The following is a 20099-nucleotide window of genomic DNA, read 5'->3' as shown; positions in this document are numbered from 1 at the left end:
ATATAAAGTAAATCTATAGTTTAAACTAGAGAGTGTTAAATAGTCTAGACTCTAGACTAGTTTCTGTAGATCAGTCTATACTGAAAACTTTAAAATAGGATATAGTCAAGACTATAGACCAGTTTATATTCAAGACTATTGATCAATATATAGTCAAGACAATAGATCAGTCTATAGTCCAGACTATAAATCATTCTATAGTCAAGACTATAGATCAGACTATATTAAGGATTATAGATGATTCTGAGGACTGGTCGAAGGTTTTGAATATCAAGTTTAGACTAGGCTGTATACTAAAAAGTGAAACTTTTTGCTATTCTGGATTTTTTTTTTTAATTTCTATTAATTCATTGTCATTTTAAATAAATATTATTATTGTTGTTATTTTACTCGTTTTTAAACAATTTTTTTTTCGTTTATTTGTGAAAGTGGTTAAACTGCAAAAGAAAAAAAATCCAAGAAAATTATTTTTGTTTTTTTTTTATTATTTTGGTTGGTGGTTTGGCATTATTTCCGTGTTAACCAAACATCTATAGATGTTATTGCAGCATAAAGCGAAAATACTTTAAACAGCAACCAAACAATATTTAGAAATTGTTGTTTTGAAAACAAGTTTGTGTGTGTGTTTTTTTTTGTAGTTGTTCAGTTTTCTTTTAACGTTTGGGAAAAATGTTAATTTTTTCTTAATTTGCAAAATGTAAGAGAGATGTGAAAAAATTTCAGGAAAAGTTTACAACAATTAGAGTTTAAAAATAACCAGAAAAAAAAACTAATTGAAAATTAACAAAATGAAAAGAAAAGTTTTGAAAAAAAATATTGAAATTTTTTTTAAACATTTGCCTTTGAATTCCTTTATTAAAAGTAAACTAAAGCTTAAAAAAATGTTAAAAATAACTTTTTTAAAAAGCTTTAAAAGCAAAAATTTTATTAAAATGTGTTTTAAAAAAAATTTATAAAAGACGCCTGAAATTACAGATAACAAGTTAATAAACCATAAAAAAATATACATTTTCAACAAGTTTTTCAAGAAACCTTATATGAATAAATTTTGAAATTTATTCGTCTATAAAAAACAAAATTCATAAAAGTTTTTTTTTCTGTTTCCTTTTCTTATTACAGAAACAGCAACAAAAGTTTTAATTAAAAATCTAAGGCGACAAATATTTTTTTTATATAAAAACGACAATTAAATAAAAAGCAAAAAAATTAACTTTAAGAAAAGCAAAAAAAAAAAAACAAAACAAGTCCATCAAGGAAGATAACTATTAACCCTCATACGTCTGCAAATTATGGCAAAAAATTTCTTTCCTCTTTGGCAGCAAATCATCAAGAAATTTATTATAAATTTTTAAAATATTTCATCGTAAAATCTGGTAAGTTTTTTTTTCTAAAACTATAATTTTACAAAAATGATTTCATTTTTCTTATTAATATTCTTTAGATTTTGTCATGAAATTTTTAATGCAAAAATTTTTGAAATAATAAAACTTGTTTTTTTTTATTATTATTTTGTTTGTTAACAAATGAGTCATTTGATTTGTATTTGAATATTATTGTTAAGAGTAACATTTATGGCAAGATTGTTATTTTAAGTGACCTAACCTTAAATGGTTACAAAAAAGGTCTTTAATAGATCTTCTTAGTATATTACGTACATATATGCTGAAAAAATAATTTATAATCATTGAATCATTTTGAAAAAATGGGTTAAAAATTGAATTGAATTTGTTGAGAAAATTAAGAATTTTTTAACTAGAAATTGAAGTTTAGATCAAAATAAAAACTGATCTATAGTTAAGACTAGCAAGTGATCAGTATATTAAACACGAAACTTATTTAAGAACTGATCTTTAGTTTAGACTAGATACTGATCTTTAGTCTAGATTTGAGAGTGATCTATAGTCTACGGTAGAGACTAGAGAGTGATCTACATATAGTCTAGGCTAGAGAGTGATCTATAGTCTGGGGGGAGAGAATGATCTATAGTTTAGAGTAGAGAGTGATCTATAGTCTAGATTAGACAGTATTGTATAGTCTAGACTAGAGTGTGATCTATAGTCTAGACTAGAAAGTGATCTATAGTCAAGACTAGAGAGTGATCTATAGTCTAAACTAGAGAGTGATCTATAGTCTAGACTAGAGAGTGATCCATAGTATAGACTAGAGAGTGATCTATAGTCTATGGTAGATAGTGTTCTATAGTCTAGACTAGAGACTGATCTACAGCCTAGACTAGACAGTATTTTATAGCCTAGACTACAGAGTGATTTATATTCTAGACTAGAGAGTGATCTATAGTTTAGACTAGAGAGTGATCTATAGTTTAGACTAGAGAGTGATCTATAGTATAGAATAGAGAATAATGTATAGTTTAGGTTAGGTCAGAGAGTTTTCTATAGACTAGTATAGAGACTCATCTATAATCTAGATTAGAGAGTGATCTATAGTCTAGAGTAGAGAGTGACCCATAGTCTAGACTAGAGAGTGATCCATAGTCTAGACTAGAGAGTGTTCTATAGTCTGGACTAGAGACTGATCTACAGCCTAGACTAGACAGTATTTTATAGCCTATACTACAGAGTGATTTATAGTCTAGACTAGAGAGTGATCTATAGTCTAGACTAGAGAGTTATGTATAGTCTAAACTAGAGAGTGATCTATAGTCTAGACTAGAGAGTGATCTATAGTCTAGACTAGAGAGTGATCTATAGTCTAGACTAGAGAATAATCTATAGTCTAGGGTAGAGAGTGTCCTATAGTCTGGACTAGAGACTGATCTATAGCCTAGATTAGACAGTATTTTTTAGCGTAGACTACAGAGTGATTTATAGTTTAGACTAGAGAGTGATCTATAGTTTAGACTAGAGAGTGATCTATAGTTTAGACTAGAGAGTGATCTATAGTCTAGACTATAGAGTGATCTATAGTCTAGAATAGAGAATAATGTATAGTTTAGGTTAGGTTAGAGAGTTTTCTGTAGACTAGTATAGAGACTGATCTATAATCTAGATTAGACAGTATTTTTTATAGTCTAGACTAGAAATTAGTCTAAAGTCTAGAATAGATAGTAATCTATAGCCTAGACTAGAGAGTAATCAATAGTTTAGACTAGTGACTAGACTTGAGAATGATGTATAGTGTAGACTAGAGAGTGAACTATAGTCTAGACCTGAGACTGATCTATAGTCTAGACTGGAGAGTGATCTATAGTTTAAACTAGAGAGTGATCTATATTCTACATTAGAGAATGATATATGTCGAGACTAGTTTACTGCTTATAGTATAGACAAGGGATTAATATATAGCCTGAATTAGAGTATGGTCTATATTATAAACGATATATTTACCTACAGTCATGACTAGAGACTGATCTATAGTCTAAACTAGAGTCAATTCTTTAGACCAGAGAGTGATCTATAGTCCAGACTATAGAGTGATCTATAGTCCAGACTAGAGAGTGATCTATTGTCCAGATAAGAGACTGATCTCTAGTCTAGACTAGATAGTGATCTTTAGTGTAGAGAGTGTCTATTTAGTCTAGGGTAGAGACTGATTTACAGTCTAAACTAGAGAGTGATCTATAGAGAGTAGCGAGTGATCTATAGTTTAGACTAGAGGCTGATCAAGAGTCTAGACTAGAGAGTGAGTGATCTATAGCATAGATTACTGACTGATCTGTAGTATTATCAAGAGACTGTTCTATAGTCTAGACTAGAGACTGATCTATAATCTTGACTGGAGTGTGATCTATAGTCTAGACTAGAGACTGAACTATAGTTTAGTTTAGAGCTTGATCTGTAGACTGTAAGTTAGAAACGGTATATTGCTATTATTTCGAAAAACCTGCAGTTATTTTTTTTTGTCTAACATCAACAGGTTTAAGTTTTAAGCTTAATTCGCTGAACAAATTTAAAATGCCAACGCCATTTTGCAATGTATAACACTTTTAGTTTCAGTTTTAAGGCTTTTCAAACTTCGAAATTAATTTTTAGAAAATTTTGAAAATTTTTGGACATTCTTTACAATTTTTGAGATCAATAGGTATTTTGTTATTAAGAACTAAATTTATTTTAAAAAAGTTCATTAAACTTCAAAACTACCGTTTATAGTTTTTGGTTGTTGTTGTCATAATTTCTTTTATTTTATGGTTGTTGTATGTAGTCTATAAAGCTTTATAATACAAACGTGTGAATTTTATATATTTTCTTGATTCAACCAAATCGAAAGACAAACAAACACCTTTTAAACAGAGTTTTAGAGTCAGTGTTGGTGCTGCCAATGACGACGACGATGATGATGATGAGGTTGTTGCTGATAATGTTTTACACAAAAACTACAACAACCTGTAACCGTATTAACAACAAAACCTACAAGAATAGTTTAACTGAACCAGCTTTAAAAACCCGGCTTATAAAGGAAAGAAAGACAGAAATAGAGACACAAGAAATATTACTAAATTTTTAAAAAGTTATACAAAAAGAATAAAGACAGACACAAATACTGTTACATTAAGCTGGTTTCTTTAAAATTATAGTTCACACCACAAGACAATTTATTATTTAACAAAAAAAAAAAAAAAAAAAAAAAACGACAAAACTTAAAAATTTTTTAAAAAGAAAAAAATAGTGCAAATGTTATTAACAAAGGCAAGGGGAAGCAACCAAAAATTATTAAAAAAATTTTTGTTATTTTTTTTTTTTAAATTAACATACAATGAGTGTATAAATCATTAAGTTAACTTAACAAAATTCTTAAGTTCTTAAATAATTTTTACTATCACTAATTATATACATTTTGTTAAAGGAATTTTTCTTAAAAAAAACCGAACATATAAATTAAATCTTACGCTTTTTATTAAAAGTTAAATTCTAAAGAAAAAAAAAAAAAACTTCCCTCTGTTTCATGATTAAATTGCCGGTTTCTTTTCTTAAAGCTGAGAAAACAATTGTATTGTTTTAATTTTTTTCACAATAAAAAAAAAAAACCAAAATGTTCTGCTTCGATAACTCCCGCCAACTCACTTGCCTTTTACTACTAACAAGTCGTTTGAGTCTTCTTCTCGGTTTTTGATTTTTGTGGGTACAACAACAACAAAAAACCATTTAAATTAAAACAAATATTTATGTAGTAAGCAATGTCAAGGTTACTTTTTAGTTAATATAAACAATAACAAAAAAAGATCAAATATTTCATATACATTTTAATTCAGTCTCTAGTCTAAACTATAGATCAGTGTCAAGTGTAAAATATAAAGAGCAGAGTCTAGACTATAGATTAGATCAGTTTCTAGTCTAGATTATAGATCAAACTTTAGTCTAGACTATAGATCAAACTCTAGTCTAGACTACAGATCAGTTTCTACTCTAGACTGTAGATCAATCTCTAGTATTTACTTTAGATCAACTTATAGTTTCGACTACAGATTAGTTTAGAGTTTAGACTAAAGATCAGTCTCTAGTCTATACTATAGATCAGTGACTAGTCTATTCTATAGATCAGTATCTAGTCCAGACTATAGTCCAGTCTCTAGTATAAACCATAGATCATTGTCCAGTATAAAATACAGAGCAGAGCCTGGACTTTAGATTAGATTAGTCTCTAGTCTAGACTATAGAAATGTCTGTAGTCTAAACTGTAGATCAATCTCTAGTCTAGACTATAGGTCAGGCTCTAGTCTAGACTATAGATCAGTCTATAGTCTAGACTATAGATCAGTCTCTAGTAGAGCCTATAGATCAGTCTCCAGTCTAGACTATTGATCAGTCTCTAGTCTAGACTATAGATCAGCCTCTAATCTAGACTACATATCAGTCTCTAGTTTAGACTACAAATCAGTTTCTACTCTAGACTGTAGATCAGTCTCTAGTCTTTACTTTAGATCAGAATATAGTTTACACTACAGATTAGTTTATAGTTTAGACTATTGATCAGTCTCTAGTATAGACTATAGATCAGTCTCCAGTCTAGACTATTGATCAGTCTCTAGTCTAGACTATAGATCAGCCTCTGGTCTAGACTACAGATCAGTCTTAAGTCTTGACTTTAGATCACTTTATAGCTTAGACTATAGATTAGTTTATAGTTTAGACTAAAGATCAGTCTCTAGTATATACTATAGATCGGTTTCTAAAGAGAGCAGAGTTTAGACATAAGATTAGATTAGTCTCTAGTCTAGACTATAGATCAGTCTCTAGTCTAGACTATAGATCAGTCTCTAGTCTTGACTATAGATCAGTCTCTAGTCTAGACTATAGATCAGTCTCTAGTCTAGACTATAGATCAGTCTCTAGTCTTGACTATAGAGCAGAGCCTAGACTATTGATTAGTCTCTAGTCTAGACTCTTGAACGTTTTCTAGTCTTTTTCTAGTCTATATTATAGATCTGTCTGCAGTATAGATTATAAAACGATCTGTAGTCTGGACTATAGAACAGTCTCTGGACTATATATTAGTTTCTAGTCTAAACTATGGAACAGTCTCTATCCTATAGATCAGTCTATAATCATCACTATAGATCAGTCCCTAGTCCGGACTATACATCAGTCTCTAGTCTGGACTATAGGTTAGTCTCTTGTGTATGCTTTGTGCGATCGTTTAAACGAATTTTAAAATCATCCACCTACTAAAACATTTCAAAATTCAACCACTTAGAAAAAAATCATTTTCCATTGAATAGCTTTAAGATAAAACTAATTATCTTTATTCAAAACCATATTTTTTTTCTACAAAATCTAAATATTATTAAATAAAATTACCATAATTTATAAATAATTTATGCCTTTATGCTTTAACATATAACACCCTTTATTTAATCTTAAGAAATTTTTAAAAATTTAACAAGTGTCTTCTGAGTTTTTTTTTTTTTTTTTGTTCAAAAATTTTAATGTGCACTTTAAAAATTTAGTGTATTTATCTCAAACATTATAACATGTTTTAAGAGTTGGCCAATTCGTTACACTTGCTTTAAACTGGGTCAGTTTTGAAAAGCAAATTGAATAAGAAAAATAAAATGTAAAAAAAAAACTGTGAAAAATAAGCCTTACAAATGTTGCACGTTTTCAAAACTAAACAGCAAAACTGTAATAAAAGATTTTTATCTTTTTTTCATTATAAGTCTGGGCTGTGTTATTAACATTTAAAAAGCATCTTAATAATTGTTTATAAACAGATAAATTGTTTAAAGATTTATTTTTTCTGTTTCTGCTGAAACAAATTGAATTTGTTTGGGGCTTAAAGATGTTAAACGGGAAAAAAATATTTTTAATAAAAAATTTATGTTTAGCTGGAGGCTAATTATGTTTAAATATGATTTGATAGAAACAAAAACAATAAATAAATTCTTAAATTTCAATATTAAATTTTTTATGTTCTGTGTGTTAATGATCTTTCCAGACTGATCAATGGTAGCAACTACAGAATGATCTATAGCCTGATCCACACATTAATCTATACATTGATCTTTAGACAGATCTATAAGCTGATCTATAGATTGATCTATAGACTGATCTATAGATTGATCTATAGACTGATCTTAAGACTGATCTATACGCTGATTTATAGATCAATTTATGGACAAGTCTATAGATTGCTCTATAGACTGGTCTATAAATTGGTTTAGACTTGTCTATAGACTGATCTATAGACTTGTCTATAGACTGATCTATAGACTTGTCTATAGACTGATCTATAGACTTGTCTAAAGACTGATCTATAGACTGATCTATAGACTTGTCTATAGACTGATCTATAGACTTGTCTATAGACTGATCTATAGTCTTGTCTATAGACTGATCTATAGACTTGTCTATAGACTGATCTATAGACTTGTCTATAGACTGATCTATAGACTTGTCTATAGACTGATCTATAGACTTGTCTACAGACTGATCTATAGACTTGTCTATAGACTGATCTATAGACATGTCTATAGACTAATGTGTAGACTTTTCTATAGACTGATCTATAGACTTGTCCATAGATTGATCTATAGACTGATCTATAGTCTTGCCTATTGACTGATCTATAGACTTGTCTATTGACTGATCCATAGACTTGTCTATAGACTGATCTATAGATTTGTCTATAGACTGATCTATAGACTTGTCTACAGACTGATCTATAGACTGATCTGTAGACTTGTCTATAGACTGATCTATAGACTTGTCTATTGACTGATCTATATACTTGTCTATAGACTGATCTATAGACTTGTCTACAGACTGATCTATAGACTTGTCTATAGACTGATCTATAGACTTGTCTATAGACTGATCTATAGACTGATCTATAGACTTATCTATGGACTTGTCTATAGACTGATCTATGGACTTGTCTATAGACTTGTCTATAGACTGATCTATAGACTTGTCTACAGACTGATCTATAGACTTTTCTATAGACTGATCTATAGACTTGTCTATAGACTGATCTATAGACTTGTCTATTGACTGATCTATAGACTTGTCTATTGACTGATCTATAGACTTGTCTATTGGCTGATCTATAGACTTGTCTATTGACTTGTCTATAGACTGATCTATAGACTTGTCCATAGACTGATCTGTAGACTGATCTATAGATTAACTATACACTGATCTATAGACTTGTCTATACACTGATCTATAGACTTGTCTATACACTGATCTATAGACTTGTCTATACACTGATCTATAGACTTGTCTATAGACTGATCTATAGACTGATCTGTAGACTTGTCTCTGCAGACTGATATATAGCCTTGTCAATAGACTTATCTATAGAACCATCTATCGACTTATCTATAGACTGAGCTATAGAATCATCTAAATATCTATATATTGATATATAGCTCTTTTATAGACTGATCTATGGACATATCAATAGACAGATCTATAGGCTCATCTATAGACCCATTATATACTGATCTATAGACTGTAGTCTCGATTTTAGACAGATCTTTACACTGAGCTATAGTCATGACCATAGCCTGAGTAATAGTCTCAATTACAGACTGATCTATAGTCTCAACTCTAGACTGTATTCAATATTTGATGTTGCTACTGATCTCTCTCTGCAGATATTCAAAAAGTCGTAAATTTGTTTATATTCTACGGTTTTTAATAGTTTAAGTTTTAAGGTTTAATGTTTTAATATTTCTTTATTTATTGATTTCTTTTATAACAAAACCACATTAAAAAAAAATCTTTATAAATAATTAAAAAAACCCATTTAATTCGAATAAATACTTCCATGTTGAAACCTGTTTTTCATAACTACTTTATATTTTACATTATAAAAATATTGTTAAATTGATATTAAAACAAACAAAAACAAAAATCTGCATTCTCTTAAATAACCCTGAGTTTAGCGATTTTTTATCTACTCTAACGGCTTTAGCCAACTACAACTTGAAATATTTAACAGCTTTAGCAAATGAATCGAAAAAAAGTGTTAAGAAATTTTCAAGACACTTTGTATGGAGTTGACTTTTTGTGCAGTTTCTAACGTCACTAGTCAACAATTTTATTGGAGCCATAAATATTGACAGATACACAAACACACACACACACCGATAGACAGACAGACCAACGCACAGTCATAAAATATTGTTGCTCTATAGTTGTTGTTGGCTGAAAGAAAAAAGACAGAAACATATACAAGTTTTAAATGTCAATTGAAACATGAAACAAAACTAAAGAGAATTGTATAAAAAGAATTGCAGAATTTAAAGAACAGTGGAACGAAAAGGGGAAAAAGGTTTAGACTAGAGTCTGATCTACAGTTTTGACTAGAGACTGATGTACAATTTTAACTAGATATTAATCGATAGAGTAGGGTATAGACTAAGCTGGAGTCTCAACTATAGAATGATCTGTAGATCTATACTATAGATCGATTATAGACTGATCTATAGTTCAGACTATAGACAACAGTTTGATCTATAGTCTAGACTATAAACTGCTCTATAGTCTCGACTACAGACTGATCTATAGTCCAGACCAATCTTTATTCTTGACTATAAACTGATCTATAGTCTAGACTATAAACTGATCTATGGATCAGAATGATCTATAACAATAGACTGATCCATAGTCTGGACAATAGACTGATCTGTAGTATTCACTATAGGTTAATCTCTATTTTTCACTATAGATTGATCTATAGATCAGAATGATGTATTGTCTGGACTTCAGACTGATGTATAGTCTGGACTATGGAATGATCTATAGTCTGATCTATAGAATGATCTATAGTCTGGCCTATAGAATGATCCATAGTCTGGACTATAGAATGACCTATAGTCTGGACTATAGAATGATCTATAGTCTGGATTATAGAATGATCTATAGTCTGGACTATAGAATGATCTATAGTCTGGACTATAGAATGATCGATAGTCTGGACTATAGAATGATCGATAGTCTATAGAATGATCTATATTCTTGATTATAGACTGATTTATAAACTGGACTATAGACTAGTCTAAAGTCTGGACTATAGAGTGTCTCTACAGTCTCGATTATAGACTGATCTATAGTCTTGACTACAGACTGATCTATAGTCTCGACTACAGACTGATCTATAGTCTTGACTACAGACTGATCTATAGTTTCGACTACAGACTGATATATAGTCTCGACTATAGACAGATCTATAGTCTAGACTATAGTCTGGACTATAGACTTATCTGTAGTCTGCACTATAAGCTGATCTATAGTCGGGATTATAGACTGATCTATAGTCTCGTCTATAGACTGATCTATAATCTCGATTATAGAATGATCTATAGTCTTGACTATAGATTGAGCTAAAGTCTTGACTATACACTGATCTCTTCTCTCCACTATAGTCTGATCTACAGTCAAATCAATTGCCTGTTGTTTTTTTGTTATCAAATTAATTATTTGTTTCTACTTTCAAAACCTTTACGAGGCCTACAAGAAATTTTTGCATGTTGCAGCATTACTTTGTATAATTTCAAACCAATTTTTATCTGTTTATTTATCAATGTTTTATTTTACGAGTTGCAACAAAACAAGTGTGTAGTGCAGCAGTTGTTGTTATACTATATAGTTGTTTTTTTTTTTCTAAGTAAAAAACTCCCCACAGCTCGCTGAAGAGAGAAAAAGAGAAGGAAAATAAAGAAACTGGGTTAAAACCAGTTGGCCACAGTAAGAAACGGTTTCTGTTGTTTTTTTTTTCAACTTTTTTTCTTCTTTCTTCATGAATGTTTTTTTTTAATTTTTTTGCTTCAATGTTTTTTTTAAATTTCAATTGCATTTTTGTTGTTGCAATTTTTTAAGCAATGTTTGCAGTAATTTTTTTGTTAAATTTTTTCTTTAGCTTAAGCTTTGGAATTGAATATTTTTTTAAGTTTAATGTTGCTTTTAGTAATTCAAGCTACAAACAAACATTAACAACCTGATTTTGTAATTTGCATTTTAGAATGCCTTTTTATAATGTTGTTGTTGTAGTTGTTGTTTGGTTGCTGTTTTAAAGTTATCTTATGTTATTTTGTAAATTTTTTTATTCAAATTGTATTTTCTGCTGTTGCTGAACGTGCTGTCACAATTAATTGATTAAATATGTTTAAATTAGTGTTAAAATATTTATGGCTTTTTAAAAGTTGGAAGAGGTTGTAATGAGGAGTAGGAGGTTGAAATCAAATTAAATTATGAGCAGAGTTAACAGGAATGTTAAGGTGATTAAGATAATAATCATGAAATAAGAAAAATATCATGCAAAAAGTGTGCTTGACAAACAAACAAACAAACTAACTAACTAACTAACTAACTAACTAACTAACTAACTAACTAACTAACTAACTAACTAACTAACTAACTACTACTAACTAACTAACTAACTAACTAACTAACTAACTAACTAACTAACTACTAACTAACTAACTAACTAACTAACTAACTAACTAACTACTAACTAACTAACTAACTAACTAACTAACTAACTAACTAACTAACTAACTAACGAACTAACTAACTAACTAACTAACTAACTAACTAACTACTACACTAACTAACTAACTAACTACTAACTAACTAACTAACTAACTAACTACTAACTACTAACTAACTAACTAACTACCTAACTAACTAATACTAACTACTACTAACTAACTAACTACTAATACTACTAACTAACTAACTAACTAACTAACTAACTAACTAACTAACTAACTAACTAACAACCTAACTAACTAATACTAACTAACTACTAACTAACTAACTAACTACTAACTAACTAACTAACTAACTAACTAACTAACTAACTAACTACTAACTAACTACTACTAACTAACTAACTAACTAACTAACTAACTAACTAACTACTAACTAACTAACTAACTAACTAACTAACTAACTAACTAACTAACTAACTAACTAACTAACTAACTAACTAACTAACTAACTAACTAACTAACTAACTAACTACTAACTAACTAACTAACTACTAACTAACTAACTAACTAACTAACTAACTAACTAACTAACTAACTAACTAACTAACTAACTAACTAACTAACTAACTAACTACTAACTAACTAACTAACTAACTAACTAACTAACTAACTACTAACTAACTAACTAACTACTAACTAACTAACTACTAACTAACTAACTAACTAACTAACTAACTAACTAACTAACTACTAACTAACTAACACTAACTAACTAACTACTAACTAACTAACTAACTAACTACTAACTACTAACTAACTAACTAACTAACTAACTAACTAACTAACTAAACTAACTAACTAACTAACTAACTAACTAACTACTAACTAACTAACTAACTAACTAACTAACTAACTAACTAACTAACTAACTAACTAACTAACTAACTAACTACTACTAACTAACTAAACTAACTAACTAACTACTAACTAACTAACTAACTAACTAACTAACTAACTAACTAACTAACTAACTACTAACTAACTAACTAACTAACTAACTAACTAACTAACTACTACAACTAACTAACTACTAACTAACTAACTAACTAACTAACTACAACTAACTAACTAACTAACTAACTAACTAACTAACTAACTAACTTAACTAACTAACTAACTAACTAACAACTAACTAACTAACTACTAACTACTACTAACTCTAACTAACTACTCAACTAACTAACGAACTAACTAACTAACAACTAACTAACTAACTAACTACTAACTAACCTACTAACGACTAACTAACTAACTAACTAACTAACTAACTAACTAACCTAACTAACTAACTAACTAACTAACTAACGAACTAACTAAACTAACTAACTAACTAACAACTAACAACTACTAACTAACTACCTAACTACTAACTAAAAAACTAACTACTAACAAACTACACTAAGCTAACTAACGAACCTAACTAACTACCCTAACTGCACAGTTTAGAACAAAATGAAAAGAAAAACATATTGAACTTTGTGTTTACTTTCTCCATATGTCGCGAGACCTCTATGTGAAACTAGGAAATATTGAAAAAAAAAATTGTGCGTTGTGAACATTTAGTTCGTTAAAAAAAAGAAATTAAGAAAACAAAAATTAAATTTTTTCAAAAATATCAAATTTTGAACTCAAATATGAAAAGTCTAGGCAAACATTTCTGACACGATTATTCATAATTTCATAGCTAATGTTGTTGTCTTTAAATTAAGCCAAAAAATAGTGCCTCTTTCCCTTTAACACAATTTTCTTTAGGTTTTATACAAAATTTGGGATATTTTTTCGTTACTTTGCTTTTTTAAAGTATAGCTTCTTATTTAAAGCTTTAACTTTTACTGCCTTATTCATAAACTTTTATCAGACGTTTATAGAACAAATTTTGTATGAAAATTTGATTTATAAACCTTTGATAAAAGTTTATGAATAAGACCTTTATTGGTTTCTTTTAAAAAATTTTAATTTTTATTAAGATTTATGTGTTTTAATTTTTACTATAACTCTTTTTTCTTGTGGCTTTATAAAATGTTTATAACTTTTCAATTAATCAATATTAATAACTTCAACACCATTGTTTATACAGCAGCTATAATGTTTCCTTTCTTTATTTTATACTTAAACAATTTTGTTTTTTTCAAAAACCACAATATCATTACTAAGCTTTAATAGAGGAGTAACAACAGAAAAAAAAAAAAAAAAAAAAAAAACCCACCATGGTAATCAAGCTAACATGAAGAGGGGAAAAAAAAAGAGTAACCAGTACCCTTAACATTTGTATTAACCTTAATCTTTAATATCAATATAAATGGAGGGAAAGATAGATAGTTTGTAGCTGATGCCTGTAAGTTTAAAGCCAAAGACAAAGTACTGTAGTTGTTTTTTTCACGTCCATATAAAAAACAAGTTTCTATTGATGAGTGTTCTTGAGTGTTTTAAGTAGTTTTTTTATTTTCTTATTTTAAGACTTTCATTTGTAGGTTTTTTTCTTCTTAATATCTAGACTTAAATCATTTACCAGACTTTTAAAGCTGTTTGTTTTACTACATTTTGTCAGCTTCAATATCTTGTGGAATCTTTTTGAATCTCAGTTGTGTGTCTTTAACATCTTCTTTTTTTTCTGTTTGTTTAATGGGTTTTAAGAATGTTGTCTTCTTGGTAAATGTTCTATTGACCTAAATTTTTGTTCTGTTCTTTTCATTATGTGTTGCTTAAATATGAGTGTTGGTAAACAATTTTATCTCTTTCATTCTTTGTGCAAAACTCTTCTTCCTTTTTCTCTCTCTTGACAGATTTTATGATTACTCTTTGGTTGGAAACAAAATTAAGGTTTAAGGTTAAAACAAGTGTTTTTCTTGAGACGTCTACTTTGTTCATATTCTTTGCATTTTTATTGGGTTTAAGGAGAAAAGGACAAAACTAGAACAGAACTAGAACAGAACTAGAACAGAACTAGAAGAGAACTAGAACACTAGAACTAGAACAGAACTAGAACAGAACTAGAACAGAACTAGAACAGAACTAGAACAGAACTAGAACAGAACTAGAACAGAACTAGAACAGAACTAGAAAAGAACTAGAACTATAACATAACTAGAACAGAACTAGAACAGAACTAGAGCAGAACTAGAACAGAACTAGAATAGAACTAGAACAGAACTAGAACAGAACTAGAACAGAACTAGAACGAACTAGAACAGAACTAGAACAGAACTAGAACAGAACTAGAACAGAACTAGAACAGAACTAGAAGAACTAGAACAGAACTAGAACAGAACTAGAACAGAACTAGAACAGAACTAGAACAGAACTGGAACAGAACTGGAACAGAACTAGAACAGAACTAGAATAGAACTAGAACAGAACTAGAACAGAACTAGAACAGAACTAGAACACAACTAGAACACAACTAGAACAGAACTAGAACAGACTAGAACAGAACTGAACTAGAACAGAACTGAACTAGAACTGAACTAGAACAGGACTGAACTAGAACTGAACTAGAACAGGACTATAACAGAACTAGAACAGAACTAGAACAGAACTAGAACAGAACTAGAACAGAACAGAACTAGAACAGAACTAGAACAGAACTAGAACAGAACTAGAACAGAACTAGAACAGAACTAGAACAGAACTAGAACAGAACTAGAACAGAACTAGAACAGAACTAGAACAGAACTAGAACAGAACTAGAACAGAACTAGAACAGAACTAGAACAGAACTAGAACAGAACTAGAACAGAACTAGAACAGAACTAGAACAGAACTAACAGAACTAGAACAGAACTAGAACAGAACTAGAACAGAACTAGAACAGAACTAGAACAGAACTAGAACAGAACTAGAACAGAACTAGAACAGAACTAGAACTGAACTAGAACAGAACTAAGACAGAACACAACTAACTTGCATTAAAAATAAAAGTGGGAAAATAAATCAAAAGACTTAAACAACAAACTTTTAAAAATGGCGGCATTATTATAAAAAATTTAAACAAAAGACTTAAGAAACAAACCTTATGGCTACGAAAAGTATTTTCTCAATAAAAATTTCTCTTACTCTGATTTAAACGGGATTAAGGAAATAAATGCCTTCAACAAACCATTTATAAACAGTTTATAAAATTAAAAAACACGATACAAAGTCAAAGAAAATTAAAATATTTTTAATTTATATGTCTTCGCAAAATCATTATCTAATCGAATTGTTCATTAACCCTGGTCAGTTATTTTTTCTTTAATAATCTCAATTTAATTAACACTTGCCATTTTTTTATATTAATTTTAAACCTGTCTCTGCAAAAAACCAAAAACTAACAAACATTTAAGTCATTGGTTTATAGTAATCAAATACACACCTCCTTCACTTTTGTTTAAAGACAGAAAATACTTTGTTTTAATATGAAAAACACGCACCCAATATACAGATTTAAAGCAAAAAAAAAAAAAAAAAATAGCTTTCATTAATATTGCCAAATAGAAACAAAAAATAAAAACTACGCAAACCAAAGTAATGGTCAAATTGCACATAACTGAAAAATTTATACACGTTCTTACTATAAACTGAAACTTGAGCTACTTTATTTGAACGCAAAAAAAAACTTTATGCTATAAATGGACCAAGACTAGTGGCCGTTACGATAGCAATAACAACAAATAAAGTATTATATGAATTAAATGAAAAAAAAAGAAAACCCAAAACGTTGTAATATAATAAAGTTAATAAAATGCCGTAAGGCATATTAAATAATCTTTTAAAGAAAAATTTATTTTACAATATAAAATCCGACTTGTTTTTATTTAATATGAAACCCGAGTAAGTGTTAACGAAATAACAAAAATCAAGTGTTACCTTAAATAAATTAAAATACAAATTTAAAAGTGATAGTATAAAATTTCATTGCTAAAATAAGGCAAACAAACACTTTTATGAATGAATATGCTTTTTGTTGGGCAAAAAGCCAAATTTAAAAAAATGTATAAATTATGGTGGGAAATTTAAATCAATGCAAAAGTTTTAAGCTTTTTAAGCAACAAAAACTTTATAAAAACAATAACAAAATATAATTAGTTTTTAGTGTAAACAAACATGGGAAAATTTTTAAAATTCCTAAAATTACGAATTATATTTTTATAAAATGCATAACGCGAAATACTTCTTAGTTCTGTTCTAGTTCTGTTCTAATTCTGTTCTAGTTCTGTTCTAGTTCTGTTCTAGTTCTGTTCTAGTTCTGTTCTAGTTCTGTTCTAGTTCTGTTCTAGTTCTGTTCTAGTTCTGTTCTAGTTCTGTTCTAGTTCTGTTCTAGTTCTGTTCTAGTTCTGTTCTAGTTCTGTTCTAGTTCTGTTCTAGTTCTGTTCTAGTTCTGTTCTAGTTCTGTTCTAGTTCTGTTCTAGTTCTGTTCTAGTTCTGTTCTAGTTCTGTTCTAGTTCTGTTCTAGTTCTGTTCTAGTTCTGTTCTAGTTCTGTTCTAGTTCTGTTCTAGTTCTGTTCTAGTTCTGTTCTAGTTCTGTTCTAGTTCTGTTCTAGTTCTGTTCTAGTTCTGTTCTAGTTCTGTTCTAGTTCTGTTCTAGTTTCTGGTTCTAGTTCTGTTCTAGTTCTGTTCTAGTTCTGTTCTAGTTCTGTTCTAGTTTCTGTTCTAGTTCTGTTCTAGTTCTGTTCTAGTTCTGTTCTAGTTCTGTTCTAGTTCTGTTCTAGTTCTGTTCTAGTTCTGTCTAGTTTCTGTTCTAGTTCTTCTAGTCTGTTCTAGTTCTGTTCTAGTTCTGTTCTAGTTCTGTTCTAGTTCTGTTCTAGTTCTGTTCTAGTTCTGTTCTAGTTCTGTTCTAGTTCTGTTCTAGTTCTGTTCTAGTTCTGTTCTAGTTCTGTTCTAGTTCTGTTCTAGTTCTGTTCTAGTTCTGTTCGAGTTCTGTTCTAGTTCTGTTCTAGTTCTGTTCTAGTTCTGTTCTAGTTCTGTTCTAGTTCTGTTCTAGTTCTGTTCTAGTTCTGTCTTTCTAGTTCTGTTCTAGTTCTGTCTAGTTCTGTTCTAGTTCTGTTCTAAGTTCTGTTCAGTTCTGTTCTAGTTCTGTTCTAGTTCTGTTCTAGTTCTGTTCTAGTTCTGTTCTAGTTCTGTTCTAGTTCTTTCTAGTTCTGTTCTAGTTCTGTTCTAGTTCTGTTCTAGTTCTGTTCTAGGTTTGTTCTAGTTCTGTTCTAGTTCTTGTTCTAGTTCTGTTCTAGTTCTGTTCTATTCTGTTCTAGTTCTGTGCTAGTTCTGTTCTAGTTCTGTTCTAGTTCTGTTCTAGTTCTGTTCTAGTTCTGTTCTAGTTCTGTTCTAGTTCTGTTCTAGTTCTGTTCTAGTTCTGTTCTAGTTTCTGTTCTAGTTGTTCTAGTTCTGTTCTAGTTCTGTTCTAGTTCTGTTCTAGTTCTGTTCTAGTTCTGTTCTAGTTCTGTTCTAGTTCTGTTCTAGTTCTGTTCTAGTTCTGTTCTAGTTCTGTTCTAGTTCAGTTCTAGTTCAGTTCTAGTTCTGTTCTAGTTCTGTTCTAGTTCTGTTCTAGTTCTGTTCTAGTTCTGTTCTAGTTCTGTTCTAGTTCTGTTTGTTTAGTTCTGTTCTAGTTCTGTTCTAGTTCTGTTCTAGTTCTGTTCTAGTTCTGTTCTGGTTCTGTTCTAGTTCTGTTCTAGTTCTGTTCTAGTTCTGTTCTAGTTTTGTTCTAGTTCTGTTCTAGTTCTGTTCTAGTTCTGTTCTAGTTCTGTTCTGTTCTAGTTCTGTTTTACTGTTCTAGTTCTGTTCTAGTTCTGTTCTAGTTCTGTTCTAGTTCTGTTCTAGTTCTGTTCTAGTTCTGTTCTAGTTCTGTTCTAGTTCTGTTCTAGTTCTGTTCTAGTTCTGTTCAGTTTCTGTTTCTAGTTCTAGTTCTGTTCTAGTCTGTTCTAGTTCAGTTCTAGTTTCTGTTTCTAGTTCTGTTCTAGTTCAGTTCTAGTTCTGTTTTAGTTCAGTTTCTATTCAGTTCTAGTTCAGTTTCTAGTTCAGTCTAGTTTCAGTTCTAGTTCAGTTCTAGTTCAGTTCTAGTTCAGTTCTAGTTCAGTTCTAGTTCAGTTCTAGTTCAGTTCTATTCAGCGTTCTAGTTCTAGTTTCAGTTCTAGTTCAGTTCTAGTTCAGTTCTAGTTCAGTTCTAGTTCAGTTCTAGTTCAGTTCTAGTTCAGTTCTAGTTCGTTCTAGTTCAGTTCTAGTTCAGTTCTAGTTCAGTTCTAGTTCAGTTCTAGTTTCATTCTAGTTTAGTTCTAGTTCAGTTTAGTTCTAGTTTAGTTCTAGTTCAGTTCTAGTTCAGTTCTAGTTTAGTTCTAGTTCAGTTCTAGTTCAGTTCTAGTTCAGTTCTAGTTCAGTTCTAGTTCAGTTCTAGTTCAGTTCTAGTTCAGTTCTAGTTCAGTTCTAGTTCAGTTCTAGTTCAGTTCTAGTTCAGTTCTAGTTCAGTTCTAGTTCAGTTCCTAGTTCAGTTCTAGTTCAGTTCTAGTTCAGTTCTAGTTCAGTTCTAGTTCAGTTCTAGTCAGTTCTAGTTCAGTTCTAGTTCAGTTCTAGTTCAGTTCTAGTTCAGTTCTAGTTCAGTTCTAGTTCAGTTCTAGTTCAGTTCTAGTTCAGTTCTAGTTCAGTTCTAGTTCAGTTCTAGTTCAGTCTAGTTCAGTTCTAGTTCAGTTCTAGTTCAGTTCTAGTTCAGTTCTAGTTCAGTTCTAGTTCAGTTCTAGTTCAGTTCTAGTTCAGTTCTAGTTCAGTTCTAGTTCAGTTCTAGTTCAGTTCTAGTTCAGTTCTAGTTCAGTTCTAGTTCAGTTCTAGTTCAGTTCTAGTTCAGTTCTAGTTCAGTTCTAGTTCAGTTCTAGTTCAGTTCTAGTTCAGTTCTAGTTCAGTTCTAGTTCAGTTCTAGTTCAGTTCTAGTTCAGTTCTAGTTCAGTTCTAGTTCAGTTCTAGTTCTGTTCTAGTTTTGTTCTAGTATTATGACCAAATAAGACCAATAACCGTAAATTTTTGCTACAGTTATGCATGTTTCCTAAGTCTTTTGTTTATTTTCTAGTTAGTGACTTATTTATGCGGGGGAATACCGCTAAATGTGGGAGAATTAAACCCATAAATTTTATTTATAACAAAGGAAACAAATTAGAAATGTTTGCAAAAGTGTTAAATCATTAATAAA

The 20099-nt window shown here is 29.9% G+C and overlaps 1 protein-coding gene across 1 annotated transcript in view; it reads left to right on the top strand.

Annotated features, from left to right (window-relative positions):
- Positions 1 to 20099, top strand: part of LOC119602934 (myb-like protein X) — a gene marked incomplete at its 3' end in the record, with an annotated part of 44090 nt that overhangs the window by 2296 nt on the left and 21695 nt on the right. The window contains exon 2 of the mRNA XM_037954740.1: positions 1120 to 1373. The remainder of the gene's footprint in view (positions 1 to 1119; positions 1374 to 20099) is intronic.

This window comes from Lucilia sericata, unplaced genomic scaffold, assembly GCF_015586225.1.
Source record: "Lucilia sericata isolate MDLA Ls3-8-SP2 unplaced genomic scaffold, ASM1558622v1 Contig000265F_arrow, whole genome shotgun sequence".
Lineage (NCBI taxonomy): Eukaryota > Metazoa > Arthropoda > Insecta > Diptera > Calliphoridae > Lucilia > Lucilia sericata.
Note: the sequence above shows the minus strand (reverse complement) of the source record. Positions and strands in the feature narration are given on the sequence as shown.